Source organism: Brassica napus, chromosome C6 (genome assembly GCF_020379485.1).
Source record: "Brassica napus cultivar Da-Ae chromosome C6, Da-Ae, whole genome shotgun sequence".
NCBI classification, from domain to species: domain Eukaryota; kingdom Viridiplantae; phylum Streptophyta; class Magnoliopsida; order Brassicales; family Brassicaceae; genus Brassica; species Brassica napus.
This window is the reverse complement of record NC_063449.1, coordinates 13061991-13074319: the sequence shown is the minus strand read 5'-3', so window position 1 is coordinate 13074319 and position 12329 is coordinate 13061991. Positions and strand designations below refer to the sequence as shown.

General features: G+C 39.0%; 1 non-coding gene across 1 annotated transcript; it reads right to left on the bottom strand.

The window, feature by feature from the left end:
• On the bottom strand, positions 1–108 carry LOC125589471. Its single transcript, XR_007325659.1, has one exon. It is a non-coding gene; the product is annotated as a small nucleolar RNA R71 (small nucleolar RNA).
• Between the last annotated feature and the right edge of the window lie 12221 nt (positions 109–12329).

The window sequence follows — 12329 nt, the reverse complement described above, 5'->3', positions numbered from 1 at the left end:
AGACTTGAGGAGCAAAATTGCTACATTTGCGCAAGAGACTGGAGAGTCTTTCAAAGATGTGTGGATCAGATTCAAGTTCTTCCAGCGAGACTGTCCACACCACGGATTCAACGAAGTGCAACTGCTGAGCACTTTCTTCAGAGGTATCGCCTTGAGGTATCAGATGGCTCTTGATACAGCTAGCGAGGGAAACTTCAACACCAGGAATCCGGTGGAAGCTTTGAGACTGATAGAAAATCTAGCAAACAGCAGCAGCACCAAGAACACTGCCTTTGAGAGGAAGAAGTCTGTTGCATCCCTAGGGAAAGTGCAGATGGACGAAGTTAGAGCAAAGTTAGATGTGGTTCATGAGCAATGGTCAGAGGAGTAACCGGAGTTCACAGTTCCAGAAACCTTTCAGCAACAACAGCAGAGGCTATGGAAACTCATTTTACCAGAATCCACCACCACAGACTCAGGAAAGCAAGATTGAAGCAATGCTTGACAGAGTTCTGGAAGGACAGCAACAACTCACTGTAGACTTCAATGGGAAGATAGATTCCGCCTACAACAGTCTGAACACAAGAATTGAGACCTTAGGGACTCAGGTGAGGAAGCTTGAACTGCAAGTGGTTCAGACTGGATACACTGTAAAGAGGCAAGAAGCCTTGGTTAGAGAGGCAGGAGTTGAGAAATCAAAACACCACGTAAATGCCATCATAGATGATGATTTCTGGCAAGTGGTGAAGCATGAGAAGCTTGGAGAAGGAGACTTCGAAGTTGAAAGCTCTATGAGTTTCGGCGGATAACAATGGTGTCGACCGATCTCAATGGATGCACATCGCTCGACAGACCATGACGAAGATCGATCGACAGATTACTCTAACCATCGTTCGACGTCATCTGCTAAATCGAATGCGGAGTGTAGTGCAGTTCGGATCATGACTCATGAGGAATTCGCAGAAAAACATCCTCACCCAGCAGTCGACCGACAGAGAGAGACTGATATCGATCGACCCCCTCACCTCTCATCGATCGACGGGCACCTCTCACCTACCGAGTGCGATTACCATTTATTGATAGTGACCGAATCAATGCACTCAGACCACCACCTAAACCTTTAGCAAACCCACCAGAACCTACAACCAACCCTTCAGACACTACACCAGAGCCTATGAAAGTTGATGAGGCAACTGAAGGAAGAAGGTTAAGGAAAAGAAAGGAGAAGATTCTTATGAACCTTAAGAGGGAAGCTAATGAGAAGGAGATAGATGGTTTCACTAAGAGAGTCCTCAGAATCCCAGTGGAGAAACCTTTTGATGAAGTTTATTACACACACCGGTTGTGGATGTTCTTCAGAGAGACTAAGGAGACTGAGGAGGACAGTAGGAGAATGTTTCATCATGTCAGGGAAAGGATGAAACTAAGGATCACATTGAAGAAGAAGAGTGATCCTGGGAAGTTCGCAATACCATGTGTGGTGAAGGGTATTGAATTTCCTCATGCACTTTGTGACACAGGAGCATCAGTCAGCATACTACCTAAGGTTATGGCATACTAGCTTGGTCTGAAAATAGAGCCTTCATCAGAATCTTTCACCTTCGTGGACCTTTCAGAAAGAAGCTCAGGAGGCATCATAAGAGACCTTGAGGTACAGATTGGTAATGCCCTTGTCCCAGTAGATTTTCATGTCCTGGACATCAAGCTTAACTGGAACTCTTCACTTCTGCTTGGAAGAGCTTTCCTGCTAGGAGCTGTATGTGACATGAACACCAACAGATTGTGTCTGACACTGATAAATCCAGACGTCCACTATGACCTAGTTTGAGTTGTGAGACAACAGGTCAACCTCGTGGAGCTTGGAAATGATCTTGGCTACATTGCAGCATGCCATTGTGGAGCAGAGTATAAATAGAGTACTCAGAATCGATCGACACTCACACTGCGTCATCGATCGATTTTAATGAGTCACCAACGACCGATGAACACTATCCCACGTCGCTCGACGGGAATCAACCGGTAGACCACTTCACATTACCAGATCAGTATTATACAGACTTTGCCTTTCAACAACCCAACAAAAGAGGATGTGATGACTATTCAATAGGCAGTTGGGCAGACAGTGGATTCCATGAAAGTTTTGCAGTAGAGACTGTAATTCCTTCATCCAATGAGGATCTTACTGAGGAGTATGATGAGGATTACTAGAAGGAAATAGCTATAGAGATTGCTATGCAGGATGAAAGTTATTCAAGCCATTCCTTCAACAACGCGTCTCCACCATCGATCGACAGAGTCTACTCAGCATCGGTCGATACCCACCCTCATCCAACAAAACGATCTTATGCATCGATCGATACCACACCAGGTACATCGATCGATATTAAAGCCGCCGCCTTTGAAAAGGAAAAAGGGAATATTCCAATTCCAAGTAGGTTTACCAATACCTATATAAGGAGTTTTGCACCCCAGATTACTTCTCACCACACCATAGCAGAAAAGATGAATGCTCCCACAAACAAATCAGAAGGAACATCAAGAAAGAGCATTCGATCCAAAAACCCTAATTCAGCAGACAAACGTCTACCATCGATCGATACTCCAGTATCAACATCGATCGATTCTCATTCTAAACCTAAACTTTCTTTATTTACTAAGAAGAATATGAGTATTTATTACGGTTTTCTAACTCCTGATGAATTTGGTATTTTCAGGGACCCAGATGGCCATGCAAGAGCTATGGATGGGAGAATTCTACAAGTATCCAGAGAGGACATAGCATATATTCTTCAGTTGGCCAATGGACCATGCAACTTGTTTGTGTAGTAACACAGCATTCCAGACAACATCCCAGCTGTTCCAGACGAACATCCAAGGGCCGACACAACAAAAATTAGTTCACACCAATCGTGCCAACCAGTAGGCCAAACATCGATCGACAAGGATGCTCTTACATCGTTCGACAGGGCACCTCCACCATCGATCGACAGACGTTACGAATGTGGACGTCGCGCTTATGACATCTATGGAGCCAGAAAGTTCAGATGGGAACAAAAGGACAAATATGGTGTCTACAGAGATGAGTCTGGATATGCAAGAAGCGTAGCTGGTGAGATGATCCTTGTTACCAAGGACAACATATGAAAAATTCTGGAGAGAGCATCCCTATTTGAGGAGAGTCACATATGTCTTCCAGAACATGCCACTTCTTTCACACCTACAAAACTGGCAGAGATCTACACCAAGGATGAGATTAATGAGATGGTGACTGGTATTTGTGGAGTTCAAGAAAAACTAGGAGATGAACTCAAGACATTGGTAGATGACACTTACCAACCTTTGGACAGAGGTTACAATGAGCTTTTCAGAAGTATGGCAGAGATGAGGACAGAGATTGAGAGTATGCAGCACATTCTTGAGAAAGAAGCTACGACATCACCATCGATCGACGCCAACAAAGCAACATCGATCGATGTCAAGCCACAAACATCCCAGATTCCTGCAGAACCGGAAAGTTTGGCAGAGAAGAAGGATGAATGGGAGATCGCATACATCAACACGAAGATTAACGGCGTATACAACCCTCTCAACAACAACGTGGACTGGTTAAGCACGAGAATTGATCTGCTACAGGAAGATTTGGACACCATTCGCAAGAAGAACCAACAACCAGCCACATCGATCGATATCTGCACCATCACATCGATCGACAGCAAGTTCGCAGCCATGGAAGATAGGTTACAAACATACGAGGATATGCACGACCGTTTCACCTCACCTATCATGCGATACTTGGACACCTTGTCTACACAGATGATGAATGTCCAGAGGGACATTGGCACGCTTTTTGATCAACATGATTTTCAGGAAGAATGTTCAACATCGATCGATAGGTTCCGCAGGGCATCGCTCGACGTCAAGAAACCTACAGAACATCTTCCCTACACAGCAGCAGAAGTTGATCATATCACATCAAAGCTTTACACAGCTATAGACACCATGGAGGACCGGTTTGAGAAGCGGTGTGATGACATCTACTTTCCATTCGACGTCAGACTCAGTTGACTGGATAGCCATGCAGAGTGGTTACAGAAGGAAGTCACAGCCATTCAGAGGTAATTCGTATCTCAACACCAGATATCAGCATCGATCGACAGAGAACGCTCCAAATCGATCGACAGTAAGGCACCAGCATCGACCGATAAACACTTGGTCGCATCGATCGATACCACGTCTACACCAGACGCCGAACAGCTGATACAAAACAAAATGGAGTCAATGCATGAGGAACTGAACGAGCTATCAGCATACGCCTACGACAAAGATAGGATGGCATCAGTTCAGCATTGAAAACACCCAAGAAAGGCTACAGAACATCTCAAATGCAATACATAAGATGGATGAGAGATGGACCAGAAATGATGAGGCCACAAGAAGTTTCATTGCAGCTTGGTCCAGAATGTGCAGAGATGAGGCCAAAAATGATGCTTGTTTCCCAACAAGTAGCTGTCTTTCCACCAACTAGCCACACAGCTCCACAGTCAAGCTAAATGACTATAACAAAATGCTGAGTGGGAGGCAACCCACTATTAGGTAATTTTAATTGGTTTTCTTAGTTACTAGTATTTACTTTCGTTTTCATTCTTTCAGATTTATTGCAAGACCCAAGTAGGATGATCACCATATTGACCGTGGATGAGACGTCGACATCGATCGATCTACAATCACATACGACGATCGATGCATACCGACGCACATCGATCGATTCCCACTCCGGTCAGGTTTATCTTCCTAACTTGTTACACTGAGTACTTATGATTTAGTTTCCACCATAACTCCGACCGTGTTACACTGGGACAGTGTAATTTAAGTGTGGGGGGGGGGGAGGTTTACTGATATAATTTATTCTAATTCTTATAAAAAGATTTTTAATAAATTATGCTTAGCTATGTGAAAGGGACTATGATCTTATTATTGATTTATACTTGAATGTCTAACCACTCTTTAGCATCATTCTAGATTTACTGATTGCAGATAGTACTAAAGATGCTAAAGTGGATCAACCTGTCAACTATACACATTTTCCTTGATTGTTTGAAGGAACCAAAGCTGACCACCAATACTAAACCTGACATAATCGCTTGTCTTGGGGCTTGATATACATGGGATCATATTCTTCAGACAAGTCTGGAAGGTAATGCCTTGTATAGATTCATTTATCACATTTCCTCTCGCTATTTCGACCCTAGAGTGGTTAGTTAGTTAAAAAAAAAATCTGAAATTTATTACCTAATTAGAACTTAGGATTTATTAGGAGGAATCTGAACATGACTTGGTGGCTAAAACCATTAAGGCTTGATTCATAAAAATTCCAATAAAAGAATTCGAACAGGACTTGGAGGCGGCAATCTTCAAGGCTCGCTTCACAAAGAATTCTTGGATATAGGTCAAAAAGAAGTGAACAGAGCTTGGTGGCAACCACCATTAAGTCTTGATTCATGGAAGCCTGTCAAATCTTGGTCACTGATCTTGCAATATAAGCAGGCTTTGACTCAAGAGAGAAATTAGAGAAAGAGAATTTAGGAACTAACTTTTACCTGCAGTTCCAGATACTTGTCTGAAAATCCTTGCATCCTGTGATCGATACTCCCAAGGTAAAGCATTCACTTTTATATTTATGCTAAGAAATGAGGTTAGTAGAGGGGAATGTCAGATAGGATTTGCTGAGTTGTAGACTAGTTGAATTTGGTTGCTAAGCTAGGATAATGCATAATGTGCTTTTGTGATTAGGACCTTTTAGATGTGGTTTACGAAATTGTAGAGGTGATGATTTCTGTGTTTTAAATCTATAAGTCCCTGCTGTTTTCAAACCTCTTTCAGAGAGACTGCCTGTTTGTTTTGCTTGAGGACAAGCAAAAGGGTAAGTCTGAGGGAGTTGATATACCATGGATTTGACCCATTTTCATCTATGGTATATAAGTATTTTACTATCTATATATTATATATTCTATCCTATTAGGTATGTTTTCAGGTTCAGGAGTATCTTGGAGTAAAGTGATGATTATGGAGCATTTAGGAGCTTAAAAGAGATTTCATCCGAGCTGACCATTAGAGGTCGATACGAAGAAGAAGCAATCGTTCGACCCACATCCAGTGCCGTCGATCGATACAGAAGAGAAGCCTCGACGATTGAAGATCATGATCGATCGATGTACATCTTGTACCATCGATTGATGTCGAGACGCGAGATGCACGACTTGGTTCCAGCCGACTTTAAACCCAAGGCTTCACCAAATTACAAGATTACCCATGACGAGTTTTTAACCTAATAGTTGTATACTTGCCTAAGTGTTAGGAGGCAATAGAGTTTTTTGGCCACCATTGTATTCTTATTTTCAGCAGAGAGTTTTAGGAGAGAAAATCATAGAGAGATTTGTGATTGGAACTCCATTGATTCATCTATTCTATTCTATGCAGTTTTTATCTATATTTTGTGTCATGAATTGCTTAGATATGTCTGAGTAGTTCACTTGTTAGATTCAGGGTTCAAATTGGTTAGAGGGATTAGCCTCAACTATAGATTTGCTGAGTTGTGATATTCATTGATTGATTGTTCATTAATGCTTGTTTGATCCTTGCTAACCAGAACATGAACCTAGGAATTAGCATGAGTCAAGCATCCTTGACCATCCTATCTTGAATCTAATCTGTCATGCTAGGACTGCTAGAGAGATTCTAACCGCTGATCTAGGAGACTAGTGAGCATTATCAACCTTTGCCTAGGGCTTATCTAGAAGCATCGATCGATAATGTCTTCTGACAATCGATCGATATTGTCTTCTGACAATCGATCGATATTGCGAAAGGTGTATCGATCGATATCCCTATAGGATCATCGATCGACACTTTCTTGTGATCAAAAGACGACAGTTGAGATCCAAGATATAATTAGTTAACCAGTGAAACATTGTCATCGCTGATCACCGTTATTAAGGAGTTGAGCTTTAATATAATTAGTTAACCAGTGCAACTGTTAGGCATCTATAGGATTATAATCTCCAACACTTGAATAGAAACCCTGCATCTAATATCTTCCAATAAGTTACACCCCCAATCATCATTCCAATAAGTTACACCCCCAATCATCTTGTTAGTCGAGCAATAGTCTTGCTCAATTAGGATTTCTATTTACTTTTAAACCATAAAACAACAAACACTTAGAATTAATAATTGACTAGATTTAATAGGTTCCTTAGCTCCTTGTGGATTCGATCCCTAAGTACTGCAACTGAACCTCTTATTTGAGAGAGTAATTCACTCCTTAGGGTAATTTGAGTGGTATCACTCGTCATATCGCTGGAGGAGTATCATATATGCTAGATATCTGGTTAGCAAAGGACTAATTAAAAGGATGGGAACCGATTCGTCTATTTCGGTATGGAATGACCCATGGATCCCAACCACTCGCTCGAGACCAGCAAACAAAAACCTTCATAATAGTCACCCGGACATCACAGTGGATTCTCTCATTAATATGGAATCCCGAACATGGAATTTGCAGGCGATTCAGACTTTGGTGGATCCCCACGATCCCAAAATTATTGAAAGTATTCCACTGAGTAGAAATCAGCTGGTAGATAGAGATGGATGTCATTTCACTAATAATGGGAAATACACAGTAAAATCAGAATATCAAGTAGAACAGGTCTATCCTGATAAGGAAAAACCACTAGAATTTTGTGGACCCACTGTGGACATATTGAAAGCATTATGTTGGAAGGTGCGGTGCCCTCCGAAAATAAAGCATTTCTTATGGCAACTTCTATCAGGGTGTATAGCGGTACTGAAAAATCTAAAAGCAAGAGGAATACAAGGGGACATTTGTTGTGCAAGATGTGGAGCTCCAGAGGAATCCATAAATCATGTTTTCTTCGAATGCCCTCCGGCACGACATGTGTGGGCTCTTTCAAAAATACCATCGAATCCTCATCTTCCCTCTCAGTTCTCTTTTTGAAAATATGGATCATCTTTTTTGGAGAGTTAGTCCAAAAATGGAGGATCACCAATTTGCATGGATATTATGGTATATTTAGAAAGGTCGAAACAACAAAGTTTTTAGTAATTTGGATGTTGATCCAAGAGATACGCTTAAACTAGCGGAACTAAAATCAACACTTTGGGCGGAGGCACATGTAACAAGTAATCAGAGGGTTGCAAATGAAGTACATGAAAGAATTGTACCAACAATACCGGGAAGATGGTGTTTCATAGATGGCTCATGGAAAGATAAGGAACAATTCTCAGGACAAGGCTTGTACAGCACTTTCGCGGGTTTTGATGGATTGCTAGGGGCACGGAATGTCAGGGCAAGTCTTTTACCTCTTCATTCGGAGGTAGAAGCGCTAATATGGGCAATGGAATGCATGAGGAATTGATACCACTCAAATTACCCTAAGGAGTGATTTATACTCTCTCAAATAAGAGGTAGAGTTGTAGTACTTAGGGATCGAATTCACAGGGAGCTAGGGAACCTAAGAAATCTAATATGATTTTTTAAGCAAAATGTTTTAGCGGTTTTAAATGTAAGTTGCAGTTTTTATCAAGAAAGTGTTTGCTCAATTGATTGGTTGAGGTTTTGGTGCTTAAAAGGAAATAGTTAGACTTAGGGTTTTTATTCAGGAAACTTGAGATTATAATCCTACAGGTGCATAATGAGTTGCATGCATGATAATGTAAAGCTCAACTACTTAGTCAACAAGTCTATCAGCTTTCGCATGTTTGGATTTGTCTATTAACTAGATCAAATGATCTCAACTATCGTATGTCGATCAATTAAAAAGTGTCGATCGATGATCCTATAGAGATATCAATCGATTCACCTTTCGCTCCGTCGATCGATTATTCAATAATGATATCGATCGACGCACTTCTAGTTAAGCCTTACGCGCGGGTTGAATGATAGCTTACTAAGCTCACTAGATCAGCTATCGTCTTACTCATAGCAAGAAACTTAGCTCAAATAGAATGTTTTCAGGATGAGAATGAAGCTCTCGCTTTTATCTATCAATCCTAGGGAAAGTTCTAGGTAGCTAATCTAGAAACAGGCATTAATGAATAATCCTAATGACAATTACCACAACTCAACAATCTATAGTTGGGGCTAATCCCTCCTAACCTATTTAAACCCTAAAATCTAACAATGAAACTACTCAGACATGGCTAAGCATTCATAACAACAATTAGGTAAGAAAACTTCATTAGAATAGTAAATAAATATTAATGGAGTTCCAATCACAAATTATAAGTTTGGATCTTCTCTCCAATCTATTAAAATCCTAGAAAACCTTGCTGTGAAAAATAATAAAACAAGAAAGCACACTTTGCCTCTAACATGGTGGGAAAGCTTATATAATTAGGTTAAAACTCGTCAGGGGTAATCTTGTAAACTGGTGAAGACTTGGGCTTCAAGTCGGCTGTGACCAAACGGGCTTTCTGCGTGCTTCGCTGTCGATCGATGTCAAGACATGAACATCGATCAATTATTCCTCTTCATTATCGATCGATGGTCGAGCTCGATGGTCATCTCGAGTGCTTGCTCCAAATATCGCCAAAATGCTCCAAAATCATCACTTATCTCCAAATCACTCATGATCCTATAAATATTCTAAATAGACTCTATAATATAATAGTTAGTAGTTAAAACATTTATAAACCATGGATAAAAGTGGGTCAAATTCATGGTCTATCAGGAATTTACGGTAATTTCAGGTCACATTTGCGACGGATTGTTCTCAATTTGTAAAGATGGTTTCGGAACCAAAAGAATGACCAGCGTTTGACAATTACCTGGAAGACATTAAGCTTCTGAAAAGAAGCTTTCTAAACTCAGAGATCGTTCATGTACCTCGGACGGAAAATCAAAAGGCGGATAGCTTAGCACGCAGTGCTAGGAAACAACCGTCTTTCGTCATTCACATTGATGCAGAGTTACCGGTTTGGTTTACAGAGTCAGTATGAGTCTGTAGATGATTGATGTCAAAAAAAAAAAAATGGTTGATATTAATTAGTTAAGATATGCATAAATTTAGGAGTGACATTCTCTTGTAAATAACTCCAAAAACTAAGAGAAAAATTCTATGAGATATTTTGCTTTAATAGTATAGATAGTTGAAAGATTGTATGACTCACATCTTGTAAAAACATTCTTGCAATTTCTTGATTCAACTGATCTCTAACTTGATTCAGCTTAGATATCTTCATCTCAACTTCGTTGTTCAACTTTTGCATTTAAAGCTTTGCAGTCATTGTTACCCTTCTACAATGAGATGTCTTATATCTTTTCATTCCAAATAAATGTGTTTAATTCTGGAATATGATGCTTATTGAATCTCATTACAAAAATTGTATTTAAATTTCCAAGTTCTTCTTTTTGGTCATAGTTTCTGCAATTTATTTACATAATTTCATAGTGGAGATTCTTATGTTTCACTTGATGAATTAATTGGTACATCCATAACCAAAACAACTACCAATACTACAATTTCACTCTAGGAGTTCATTTTCTTAACTTTTAGATATCATTACAATTTTGAAAAACTAAATAAAAAATAAAGAGTGCAAGTCGATAAAACAACTGATTAGCTTTGAGCACCATCAACATTATAACAAAAAATTAGACAACTATGTCATGTATATATATGATTCAGAAATCATGCTTAAAGATGTTTTTGTTAACTATAACTTATATGGTATTATACATGCGTTTAATTATGTTGCAAAGAAAAATAATAAAAACAAAAGTTCCATTAAATATAAATAGATTCAAGATGAAAGTTGTTATCAGTTATGAAATCCAATTAACATAATTATAGTCCACTCGAGCATTCCATCAAACCCTATTTAATAACAAACACATTACTATTGTTTGAAAATGAAAGTTTTTTTTATCGATGTCGACTTTGTCAAACTACGATCTGGAGGACTTGCTCATTTTTAAGATAGAGCCACCAAATTCCCAAACTATTACATTTCATCTTGGTATTCCTCTAACCGATTTTAACTCCGACAAATGTATTTCTTCCGATCTACTCTACCTCAACTCTCAAAGAAGAATAACCTTCCATTGAAATTGATTCTAAAATAAATAACCTCAATTTTTCCTTCTTTAACACTTCTACTAATTTTCTTAACCCAACCATAAGCATCTGATCTTTTATCCTGGGTTTTTTCGTTTGGGTTGGCCTTTAGTACTCTTACAATGACATCTTATGATGATGGTTCAACCTACAAAACTCAGCTTTTAAACTCAACTTCTTATTTTGCAGGTCAATAAACATTCTGAATTTAGTGTTGAAGTATCGTATTTGGAATTAAGGTGATATTTGAACTTGTTTGTTATCTCTTCTCATTATTATTTTATCATCAGACATCGGTTTAAGCATCTTCTCATTACAAAGTGAATTATTAAGTTGATTCAGACATGGGTTTAAGCTTCTTCTTGTTCCTGTGAATGAGTTTAAGCATATATTTGTTCATATGAATGGCTTTAAACATTAGTTTGAGTTTTTTGTCCCTTTTTTGCTCCGTTGTGACAAACTTACAAAATTTTCTTGTATTTTCTTGGAACAACAGTCAAACCATCACGTTAGTGTTTTATATCTTTGTTCAAAAACAGTGATTGTTTCTACAAGTTCATATATGTCTTATTTAACATCTTTTGTGTATTTGCAGAATTGATTTGGAATCTTTCAATACAATAGTAATCCTTGATGCTCAAAGGGATTACATGGGCATGAATGAATAATATTCTTTGAACGAAGAAAATGCAATGAGTGAGGGAGAACCAGAAATGCAAAAACCAGAACAAAGTGACACACAAGCAGCTGAAATAACTCAAGCGATACAACCACGTAAGAGACGTTTAACTTCTAAATATTGTAAAGATCTTATATCAGTTGGGGTTGAAAGTGATGGCAAGGAAAGAGGTCAGTGTAACCATTGTGGTAAGAAACTAGTGATTAATACTAAAACATATGATCATAAAGTTGATAGAGAGATGACTAGCGAGATCACAATCCATCATAATTTGCCTTTTAAATATGATGAGTATGAAAAGGATTGTCAACCCATTTGTAGACAAACTGATGTTGTTGATATGTTTTGAAAGTATGAAGTATAAAAGGAAAATCTTAGAAATGTGTTGGCAAAGCATCAGGGTCGAGTTTGTTTTCTCATTCCACTACCATGGGTTGTCTCTATCTAACTTCCTCTTTCATTGTTGATAACTGGAAGTTGAACAATAAGGTTTAGTTTTCTGTGTTCTGAACTGTCCACACACTGGTGGAGAAATT